We start from the raw sequence: 12,169 nt of genomic DNA, 5'->3' as shown, positions 1-12,169 counted from the left end.
TTGTTCTCTTGTACTGCCAGCAGATTGTGGAAGTACAGTGTAAAAACCATCTTTATGGAGAGATCTTTGTGGTTTAGGCTTAGTCTAAGTGTCTCAAGTAGCCGGGGCTTTTGTTTGGGCCTAATCCATAAGGTCTGATGGCTTTCCTCCTCATCTCAAGATGAATGTGGTAGAAAATACAAATCAAGGAAACGTCCTTTGGCCTAGCCTTGCCTTGCCTTGCCTTATTTCCTTCTCATCCTGTTCTCTGTCCCAGCCTCTCTCACTAACCCCTCGTCTGGCTGCATGTCTCTTCTTTCCTCTCTCCTTTTCTCAAACTCTCCTGCTTCCTGGCTTTCGTCTTTCAATTCCTCCATTTCAGTCCTGCAGCCCGGCACTACTTTTTCCTCTTGCCTCCCTTTGGCCTGCTCCCTTGCCTTTCTCCCTCTGTTCCATATCCTTCTTCCCGACTTGTCTCTTGGAGACTTTTGGCCACTTTGCACCCAAGTCTGGGGATGTTTTGGAAACTTTTCAGGGGCCTCGCTGGTGACAGGGGGGACAGCAGGCAGTGACAGGCCCGGGGCTGACAGGCTCCCCCTCCCCTAGCGGGCGCTCGGCTGCCACACCCAGCTGACATAGAACCTTTGTCACAATGCCCGCTACCGTGGTGAGGATGCAGGCACTCTGCAGGTGACAGGGACCCAGTAGGACTTGCTGTCAGCTCAGCAATTGCTCAGTTCCCCAAAGAAGCTGAATTCTGCAAATTGCTGCTTTTGCTCTTGAAATGATGTCATCAGGTGGGTGTTTTGGTGTAATACACTGAAAACCAGAGCAGAAATGCTGAAATATTCCCATGATATGCATGGTCTCTGCACCAAACCACCACGACTCAGCCTAAATACATCTGCCGCTTGTTCTCTTGTACTGCCAGCAGATTGTGGAAGTACAGTGTAAAAACCATCTTTATGGAGAGATCTTTGTGGTTTAGGCTTAGTCTAAGTGTCTCAAGTAGCCGGGGCTTTTGTTTGGGCCTAATCCATAAGGTCTGATGGCTTTCCTCCTCATCTCAAGATGAATGTGGTAGAAAATACAAATCAAGGAAACGTCCTTTGGCCTAGCCTTGCCTTGCCTTGCCTTATTTCCTTCTCATCCTGTTCTCTGTCCCAGCCTCTCTCACTAACCCCTCGTCTGGCTGCATGTCTCTTCTTTCCTCTCTCCTTTTCTCAAAATCTCCTGCTTCCTGGCTTTCGTCTTTCAATTCCTCCATTTCAGTCCTGCAGCCCGGCACTACTTTTTCTTCTTGCCTCCCTTTGGCCTGCTCCCTTGCCTTTCTCCCTCTGTTCCATATCCTTCTTCCCGACTTGTCTCTTGGAGACTTTTGGCCACTTTGCACCCAAGTCTGGGGATGTTTTGGAAACTTTTCAGGGGCCTCGCTGGTGACAGGGGGGACAGCAGGCAGTGACAGGCCCGGGGCTGACAGGCTCCCCCTCCCCTAGCGGGCGCTCGGCTGCCACACCCAGCTGACATAGAACCTTTGTCACAATGCCCGCTACCGTGGTGAGGATGCAGGCACTCTGCAGGTGACAGGGACCCAGTAGGACTTGCTGTCAGCTCAGCAATTGCTCAGTTCCCCAAAGAAGCTGAATTCTGCAAATTGCTGCTTTTGCTCTTGAAATGATGTCATCAGGTGGGTGTTTTGGTGTAATACACTGAAAACCAGAGCAGAAATGCTGAAATATTCCCATGATATGCATGGTCTCTGCACCAAACCACCACGACTCAGCCTAAATACATCTGCCGCTTGTTCTCTTGTACTGCCAGCAGATTGTGGAAGTACAGTGTAAAAACCATCTTTATGGAGAGATCTTTGTGGTTTAGGCTTAGTCTAAGTGTCTCAAGTAGCCGGGGCTTTTGTTTGGGCCTAATCCATAAGGTCTGATGGCTTTCCTCCTCATCTCAAGATGAATGTGGTAGAAAATACAAATCAAGGAAACGTCCTTTGGCCTAGCCTTGCCTTGCCTTGCCTTATTTCCTTCTCATCCTGTTCTCTGTCCCAGCCTCTCTCACTAACCCCTCGTCTGGCTGCATGTCTCTTCTTTCCTCTCTCCTTTTCTCAAACTCTCCTGCTTCCTGGCTTTCGTCTTTCAATTCCTCCATTTCAGTCCTGCAGCCCGGCACTACTTTTTCCTCTTGCCTCCCTTTGGCCTGCTCCCTTGCCTTTCTCCCTCTGTTCCATATCCTTCTGCCAGACTTGTCTCTTGGAGACTTTTGGCCACTTTGCACCCAAGTCTGGGGATGTTTTGGAAACTTTTCAGAGGCCTCGCTGCTGACAGGGGGGACAGCAGGCAGTGACAGGCCCGGGGCTGACAGGCTCCCCCTCCCCTAGCGGGCGCTCGGCTGCCACACCCAGCTGACATAGAACCTTTGTCACAATGCCCGCTACCGTGGTGAGGATGCGGGCACTCTGCAGGTGACAGGGACCCAGTAGGACTTGCTGTCAGCTCAGCAATTGCTCAGTTCCCCAAAGAAGCTGAATTCTGCAAATTGCTGCTTTTGCTCTTGAAATGATGTCATCAGGTGGGTGTTTTGGTGTAATACACTGAAAACCAGAGCAGAAATGCTGAAATATTCCCATGATATGCATGGTCTCTGCACCAAACCACCACGACTCAGCCTAAATACATCTGCCGCTTGTTCTCTTGTACTGCCAGCAGATTGTGGAAGTACAGTGTAAAAACCATCTTTATGGAGAGATCTTTGTGGTTTAGGCTTAGTCTAAGTGTCTCAAGTAGCCGGGGCTTTTGTTTGGGCCTAATCCATAAGGTCTGATGGCTTTCCTCCTCATCTCAAGATGAATGTGGTAGAAAATACAAATCAAGGAAACGTCCTTTGGCCTAGCCTTGCCTTGCCTTGCCTTATTTCCTTCTCATCCTGTTCTCTGTCCCAGCCTCTCTCACTAACCCCTCATCTGGCTGCATGTCTCTTCTTTCCTCTCTCCTTTTCTCAAACTCTCCTGCTTCCTGGCTTTCGTCTTTCAATTCCTCCATTTCAGTCCTGCAGCCCGGCACTACTTTTTCCTCTTGCCTCCCTTTGGCCTGCTCCCTTGCCTTTCTCCCTCTGTTCCATATCCTTCTGCCAGACTTGTCTCTTGGAGACTTTTGGCCACTTTGCACCCAAGTCTGGGGATGTTTTGGAAACTTTTCAGAGGCCTCGCTGCTGACAGGGGGGACAGCAGGCAGTGACAGGCCCGGGGCTGACAGGCTCCCCCTCCCCTAGCGGGCGCTCGGCTGCCACACCCAGCTGACATAGAACCTTTGTCACAATGCCCGCTACCGTGGTGAGGATGCGGGCACTCTGCAGGTGACAGGGACCCAGTAGGACTTGCTGTCAGCTCAGCAATTGCTCAGTTCCCCAAAGAAGCTGAATTCTGCAAATTGCTGCTTTTGCTCTTGAAATGATGTCATCAGGTGGGTGTTTTGGTGTAATACACTGAAAACCAGAGCAGAAATGCTGAAATATTCCCATGATATGCATGGTCTCTGCACCAAACCACCACGACTCAGCCTAAATACATCTGCCGCTTGTTCTCTTGTACTGCCAGCAGATTGTGGAAGTACAGTGTAAAAACCATCTTTATGGAGAGATCTTTGTGGTTTAGGCTTAGTCTAAGTGTCTCAAGTAGCCGGGGCTTTTGTTTGGGCCTAATCCATAAGGTCTGATGGCTTTCCTCCTCATCTCAAGATGAATGTGGTAGAAAATACAAATCAAGGAAACGTCCTTTGGCCTAGCCTTGCCTTGCCTTGCCTTATTTCCTTCTCATCCTGTTCTCTGTCCCAGCCTCTCTCACTAACCCCTCGTCTGGCTGCATGTCTCTTCTTTCCTCTCTCCTTTTCTCAAAATCTCCTGCTTCCTGGCTTTCGTCTTTCAATTCCTCCATTTCAGTCCTGCAGCCCGGCACTACTTTTTCCTCTTGCCTCCCTTTGGCCTGCTCCCTTGCCTTTCTCCCTCTGTTCCATATCCTTCTGCCCGACTTGTCTCTTGGAGACTTTTGGCCACTTTGCACCCAAGTCTGGGGATGTTTTGGAAACTTTTCAGAGGCCTCGCTGGTGACAGGGGGGACAGCAGGCAGTGACAGGCCCGGGGCTGACAGGCTCCCCCTCCCCTAGCGGGCGCTCGGCTGCCACACCCAGCTGACATAGAACCTTTGTCACAATGCCCGCTACCGTGGTGAGGATGCGGGCACTCTGCAGGTGACAGGGACCCAGTAGGACTTGCTGTCAGCTCAGCAATTGCTCAGTTCCCCAAAGAAGCTGAATTCTGCAAATTGCTGCTTTTGCTCTTGAAATGATGTCATGAGGTGGGTGTTTTGGTGTAATACACTGAAAACCAGAGCAGAAATGCTGAAATATTCCCATGATATGCATGGTCTCTGCACCAAACCACCACGACTCAGCCTAAATACATCTGCCGCTTGTTCTCTTGTACTGCCAGCAGATTGTGGAAGTACAGTGTAAAAACCATCTTTATGGAGAGATCTTTGTGGTTTAGGCTTAGTCTAAGTGTCTCAAGTAGCCGGGGCTTTTGTTTGGGCCTAATCCATAAGGTCTGATGGCTTTCCTCCTCATCTCAAGATGAATGTGGTAGAAAATACAAATCAAGGAAACGTCCTTTGGCCTAGCCTTGCCTTGCCTTGCCTTATTTCCTTCTCATCCTGTTCTCTGTCCCAGCCTCTCTCACTAACCCCTCGTCTGGCTGCATGTCTCTTCTTTCCTCTCTCCTTTTCTCAAAATCTCCTGCTTCCTGGCTTTCGTCTTTCAATTCCTCCATTTCAGTCCTGCAGCCCGGCACTACTTTTTCCTCTTGCCTCCCTTTGGCCTGCTCCCTTGCCTTTCTCCCTCTGTTCCATATCCTTCTGCCCGACTTGTCTCTTGGAGACTTTTGGCCACTTTGCACCCAAGTCTGGGGATGTTTTGGAAACTTTTCAGAGGCCTCGCTGGTGACAGGGGGGACAGCAGGCAGTGACAGGCCCGGGGCTGACAGGCTCCCCCTCCCCTAGCGGGCGCTCGGCTGCCACACCCAGCTGACATAGAACCTTTGTCACAATGCCCGCTACCGTGGTGAGGATGCGGGCACTCTGCAGGTGACAGGGACCCAGTAGGACTTGCTGTCAGCTCAGCAATTGCTCAGTTCCCCAAAGAAGCTGAATTCTGCAAATTGCTGCTTTTGCTCTTGAAATGATGTCATCAGGTGGGTGTTTTGGTGTAATACACTGAAAACCAGAGCAGAAATGCTGAAATATTCCCATGATATGCACGGTCTCTGCACCAAACCACAACGACTCAGCCTAAATACATCTGCCGCTTGTTCTCTTGTACTGCCAGCAGATTGTGGAAGTACAGTGTAAAAACCATCTTTATGGAGAGATCTTTGTGGTTTAGGCTTAGTCTAAGTGTCTCAAGTAGCCGGGGCTTTTGTTTGGGCCTAATCCATAAGGTCTGATGGCTTTCCTCCTCATCTCAAGATGAATGTGGTAGAAAATATAAATCAAGGAAACGTCCTTTGGCCTAGCCTTGCCTTGCCTTGCCTTATTTCCTTCTCATCCTGTTCTCTGTCCCAGCCTCTCTCACTAACCCCTCGTCTGGCTGCATGTCTCTTCTTTCCTCTCTCCTTTTCTCAAAATCTCCTGCTTCCTGGCTTTCGTCTTTCAATTCCTCCATTTCAGTCCTGCAGCCCGGCACTACTTTTTCCTCTTGCCTCCCTTTGGCCTGCTCCCTTGCCTTTCTCCCTCTGTTCCATATCCTTCTGCCCGACTTGTCTCTTGGAGACTTTTGGCCACTTTGGAGCCAAGTCTGGGGATGTTTTGGAAACTTTTCAGAGGCCTCGCTGGTGACAGGGGGGACAGCAGGCAGTGACAGGCCCGGGGCTGACAGGCTCCCCCTCCCCTAGCGGGCGCTCGGCTGCCACACCCAGCTGACATAGAACCTTTGTCACAATGCCCGCTACCGTGGTGAGGATGCGGGCACTCTGCAGGTGACAGGGACCCAGTAGGACTTGCTGTCAGCTCAGCAATTGCTCAGTTCCCCAAAGAAGCTGAATTCTGCAAATTGCTGCTTTTGCTCTTGAAATGATGTCATCAGGTGGGTGTTTTGGTGTAATACACTGAAAACCAGAGCAGAAATGCTGAAATATTCCCATGATATGCATGGTCTCTGCACCAAACCACCACGACTCAGCCTAAATACATCTGCCGCTTGTTCTCTTGTACTGCCAGCAGATTGTGGAAGTACAGTGTAAAAACCATCTTTATGGAGAGATCTTTGTGGTTTAGGCTTAGTCTAAGTGTCTCAAGTAGCCGGGGCTTTTGTTTGGGCCTAATCCATAAGGTCTGATGGCTTTCCTCCTCATCTCAAGATGAATGTGGTAGAAAATACAAATCAAGGAAACGTCCTTTGGCCTAGCCTTGCCTTGTCTTGCCTTATTTCCTTCTCATCCTGTTCTCTGTCCCAGCCTCTCTCACTAACCCCTCGTCTGGCTGCATGTCTCTTCTTTCCTCTCTCCTTTTCTCAAAATCTCCTGCTTCCTGGCTTTCGTCTTTCAATTCCTCCATTTCAGTCCTGCAGCCCGGCACTACTTTTTCCTCTTGCCTCCCTTTGGCCTGCTCCCTTGCCTTTCTCCCTCTCTTCCATATCCTTCTGCCCGACTTGTCTCTTGGAGACTTTTGGCCACTTTGCACCCAAGTCTGGGGATGTTTTGGAAACTTTTCAGAGGCCTCGCTGGTGACAGGGGGGACAGCAGGCAGTGACAGGCCCGGGGCTGACAGGCTCCCCCTCCCCTAGCGGGCGCTCGGCTGCCACACCCAGCTGACATAGAACCTTTGTCACAATGCCCGCTACCGTGGTGAGGATGCGGGCACTCTGCAGGTGACAGGGACCCAGTAGGACTTGCTGTCAGCTCAGCAATTGCTCAGTTCCCCAAAGAAGCTGAATTCTGCAAATTGCTGCTTTTGCTCTTGAAATGATGTCATCAGGTGGGTGTTTTGGTGTAATACACTGAAAATCAGAGCAGAAATGCTGAAATATTCCCATGATATGCACGGTCTCTGCACCAAACCACCACGACTCAGCCTAAATACATCTGCCGCTTGTTCTCTTGTACTGCCAGCAGATTGTGGAAGTACAGTGTAAAAACCATCTTTATGGAGAGATCTTTGTGGTTTAGGCTTAGTCTAAGTGTCTCAAGTAGCCGGGGCTTTTGTTTGGGCCTAATCCATAAGGTCTGATGGCTTTCCTCCTCATCTCAAGATGAATGTGGTAGAAAATACAAATCAAGGAAACGTCCTTTGGCCTAGCCTTGCCTTGCCTTGCCTTATTTCCTTCTCATCCTGTTCTCTGTCCCAGCCTCTCTCACTAACCCCTCGTCTGGCTGCATGTCTCTTCTTACCTCTCTCCTTTTCTCAAAATCTCCTGCTTCCTGGCTTTCGTCTTTCAATTCCTCCATTTCAGTCCTGCAGCCCGGCACTACTTTTTCCTCTTGCCTCCCTTTGGCCTGCTCCCTTGCCTTTCTCCCTCTGTTCCATATCCTTCTGCCCGACTTGTCTCTTGGAGACTTTTGGCCACTTTGCACCCAAGTCTGGGGATGTTTTGGAAACTTTTCAGAGGCCTCGCTGGTGACAGGGGGGACAGCAGGCAGTGACAGGCCCGGGGCTGACAGGCTCCCCCTCCCCTAGCGGGCGCTCGGCTGCCACACCCAGCTGACATAGAACCTTTGTCACAATGCCCGCTACCGTGGTGAGGATGCGGGCACTCTGCAGGTGACAGGGACCCAGTAGGACTTGCTGTCAGCTCAGCAATTGCTCAGTTCCCCAAAGAAGCTGAATTCTGCAAATTGCTGCTTTTGCTCTTGAAATGATGTCATCAGGTGGGTGTTTTGGTGTAATACACTGAAAATCAGAGCAGAAATGCTGAAATATTCCCATGATATGCACGGTCTCTGCACCAAACCACCACGACTCAGCCTAAATACATCTGCCGCTTGTTCTCTTGTACTGCCAGCAGATTGTGGAAGTACAGTGTAAAAACCATCTTTATGGAGAGATCTTTGTGGTTTAGGCTTAGTCTAAGTGTCTCAAGTAGCCGGGGCTTTTGTTTGGGCCTAATCCATAAGGTCTGATGGCTTTCCTCCTCATCTCAAGATGAATGTGGTAGAAAATACAAATCAAGGAAACGTCCTTTGGCCTAGCCTTGCCTTGCCTTGCCTTATTTCCTTCTCATCCTGTTCTCTGTCCCAGCCTCTCTCACTAACCCCTCGTCTGGCTGCATGTCTCTTCTTTCCTCTCTCCTTTTCTCAAAATCTCCTGCTTCCTGGCTTTCGTCTTTCAATTCCTCCATTTCAGTCCTGCAGCCCGGCACTACTTTTTCCTCTTGCCTCCCTTTGGCCTGCTCCCTTGCCTTTCTCCCTCTGTTCCATATCCTTCTTCCCGACTTGTCTCTTGGAGACTTTTGGCCACTTTGGAGACAAGTCTGGGGATGTTTTGGAAACTTTTCAGAGGCCTCGCTGGTGACAGGGGGGACAGCAGGCAGTGACAGGCCCGGGGCTGACAGGCTCCCCCTCCCCTAGCGGGCGCTCGGCTGCCACACCCAGCTGACATAGAACCTTTGTCACAATGCCCTCTACCGTGGTGAGGATGCGGGCACTCTGCAGGTGACAGGGACACAGTAGGACTTGCTGTCAGCTCAGCAATTGCTCAGTTCCCCAAAGAAGCTGAATTCTGGAAATTGCTGCTTTTGCTCTTGAAATGATGTCATGAGGTGGGTGTTTTGGTGTAATACACTGAAAACCAGAGCAGAAATGCTGAAATATTCCCATGATATGCATGGTCTCTGCACCAAACCACCACGACTCAGCCTAAATACATCTGCCGCTTGTTCTCTTGTACTGCCAGCAGATTGTGGAAGTACAGTGTAAAAACCATCTTTATGGAGAGATCTTTGTGGTTTAGGCTTAGTCTAAGTGTCTCAAGTAGCCGGGGCTTTTGTTTGGGCCTAATCCATAAGGTCTGATGGCTTTCCTCCTCATCTCAAGATGAATGTGGTAGAAAATACAAATCAAGGAAACGTCCTTTGGCCTAGCCTTGCCTTGCCTTGCCTTATTTCCTTCTCATCCTGTTCTCTGTCCCAGCCTCTCTCACTAACCCCTCGTCTGGCTGCATGTCTCTTCTTTCCTCTCTCCTTTTCTCAAAATCTCCTGCTTCCTGGCTTTCGTCTTTCAATTCCTCCATTTCAGTCCTGCAGCCCGGCACTACTTTTTCCTCTTGCCTCCCTTTGGCCTGCTCCCTTGCCTTTCTCCCTCTCTTCCATATCCTTCTGCCCGACTTGTCTCTTGGAGACTTTTGGCCACTTTGCACCCAAGTCTGGGGATGTTTTGGAAACTTTTCAGAGGCCTCGCTGGTGACAGGGGGGACAGCAGGCAGTGACAGGCCCGGGGCTGACAGGCTCCCCCTTTCCTAGCGGGCGCTCGGCTGCCACACCCAGCTGACATAGAACCTTTGTCACAATGCCCGCTACCGTGGTGAGGATGCGGGCACTCTGCAGGTGACAGGGACCCAGTAGGACTTGCTGTCAGCTCAGCAATTGCTCAGTTCCCCAAAGAAGCTGAATTCTGCAAATTGCTGCTTTTGCTCTTGAAATGATGTCATCAGGTGGGTGTTTTGGTGTAATACACTGAAAACCAGAGCAGAAATGCTGAAATATTCCCATGATATGCATGGTCTCTGCACCAAACCACCACGACTCAGCCTAAATACATCTGCCGCTTGTTCTCTTGTACTGCCAGCAGATTGTGGAAGTACAGTGTAAAAACCATCTTTATGGAGAGATCTTTGTGGTTTAGGCTTAGTCTAAGTGTCTCAAGTAGCCGGGGCTTTTGTTTGGGCCTAATCCATAAGGTCTGATGGCTTTCCTCCTCATCTCAAGATGAATGTGGTAGAAAATACAAATCAAGGAAACGTCCTTTGGCCTAGCCTTGCCTTGCCTTGCCTTATTTCCTTCTCATCCTGTTCTCTGTCCCAGCCTCTCTCACTAACCCCTCGTCTGGCTGCATGTCTCTTCTTTCCTCTCTCCTTTTCTCAAACTCTCCTGCTTCCTGGCTTTCGTCTTTCAATTCCTCCATTTCAGTCCTGCAGCCCGGCACTACTTTTTCCTCTTGCCTCCCTTTGGCCTGCTCCCTTGCCTTTCTCCCTCTGTTCCATATCCTTCTTCCCGACTTGTCTCTTGGAGACTTTTGGCCACTTTGCACCCAAGTCTGGGGATGTTTTGGAAACTTTTCAGAGGCCTCGCTGCTGACAGGGGGGACAGCAGGCAGTGACAGGCCCGGGGCTGACAGGCTCCCCCTCCCCTAGCGGGCGCTCGGCTGCCACACCCAGCTGACATAGAACCTTTGTCACAATGCCCGCTACCGTGGTGAGGATGCGGGCACTCTGCAGGTGACAGGGACCCAGTAGGACTTGCTGTCAGCTCAGCAATTGCTCAGTTCCCCAAAGAAGCTGAATTCTGCAAATTGCTGCTTTTGCTCTTGAAATGATGTCATCAGGTGGGTGTTTTGGTGTAATACACTGAAAACCAGAGCAGAAATGCTGAAATATTCCCATGATATGCATGGTCTCTGCACCAAACCACCACGACTCAGCCTAAATACATCTGCCGCTTGTTCTCTTGTACTGCCAGCAGATTGTGGAAGTACAGTGTAAAAACCATCTTTATGGAGAGATCTTTGTGGTTTAGGCTTAGTCTAAGTGTCTCAAGTAGCCGGGGCTTTTGTTTGGGCCTAATCCATAAGGTCTGATGGCTTTCCTCCTCATCTCAAGATGAATGTGGTAGAAAATACAAATCAAGGAAACGTCCTTTGGCCTAGCCTTGCCTTGCCTTGCCTTATTTCCTTCTCATCCTGTTCTCTGTCCCAGCCTCTCTCACTAACCCCTCGTCTGGCTGCATGTCTCTTCTTTCCTCTCTCCTTTTCTCAAACTCTCCTGCTTCCTGGCTTTCGTCTTTCAATTCCTCCATTTCAGTCCTGCAGCCCGGCACTACTTTTTCCTCTTGCCTCCCTTTGGCCTGCTCCCTTGCCTTTCTCCCTCTGTTCCATATCCTTCTTCCCGACTTGTCTCTTGGAGACTTTTGGCCACTTTGCACCCAAGTCTGGGGATGTTTTGGAAACTTTTCAGAGGCCTCGCTGGTGACAGGGGGGACAGCAGGCAGTGACAGGCCCGGGGCTGACAGGCTCCCCCTCCCCTAGCGGGCGCTCGGCTGCCACACCCAGCTGACATAGAACCTTTGTCACAATGCCCGCTACCGTGGTGAGGATGCGGGCACTCTGCAGGTGACAGGGACCCAGTAGGACTTGCTGTCAGCTCAGCAATTGCTCAGTTCCCCAAAGAAGCTGAATTCTGCAAATTGCTGCTTTTGCTCTTGAAATGATGTCATCAGGTGGGTGTTTTGGTGTAATACACTGAAAACCAGAGCAGAAATGCTGAAATATTCCCATGATATGCATGGTCTCTGCACCAAACCACCACGACTCAGCCTAAATACATCTGCCGCTTGTTCTCTTGTACTGCCAGCAGATTGTGGAAGTACAGTGTAAAAACCATCTTTATGGAGAGATCTTTGTGGTTTAGGCTTAGTCTAAGTGTCTCAAGTAGCCGGGGCTTTTGTTTGGGCCTAATCCATAAGGTCTGATGGCTTTCCTCCTCATCTCAAGATGAATGTGGTAGAAAATACAAATCAAGGAAACGTCCTTTGGCCTAGCCTTGCCTTGCCTTGCCTTATTTCCTTCTCATCCTGTTCTCTGTCCCAGCCTCTCTCACTAACCCCTCGTCTGGCTGCATGTCTCTTCTTTCCTCTCTCCTTTTCTCAAACTCTCCTGCTTCCTGGCTTTCGTCTTTCAATTCCTCCATTTCAGTCCTGCAGCCCGGCACTACTTTTTCTTCTTGCCTCCCTTTGGCCTGCTCCCTTGCCTTTCTCCCTCTGTTCCATATCCTTCTTCCCGACTTGTCTCTTGGAGACTTTTGGCCACTTTGCACCCAAGTCTGGGGATGTTTTGGAAACTTTTCAGAGGCCTCGCTGCTGACAGGGGGGACAGCAGGCAGTGACAGGCCCGGGGCTGACAGGCTCCCCCTCCCCTAGCGGGCGCTCGGCTG

This window comes from Patagioenas fasciata, chromosome 6 (genome assembly GCF_037038585.1).
Source record: "Patagioenas fasciata isolate bPatFas1 chromosome 6, bPatFas1.hap1, whole genome shotgun sequence".
Classification (NCBI taxonomy): domain Eukaryota; kingdom Metazoa; phylum Chordata; class Aves; order Columbiformes; family Columbidae; genus Patagioenas; species Patagioenas fasciata.
Note: the sequence above shows the minus strand (reverse complement) of the source record.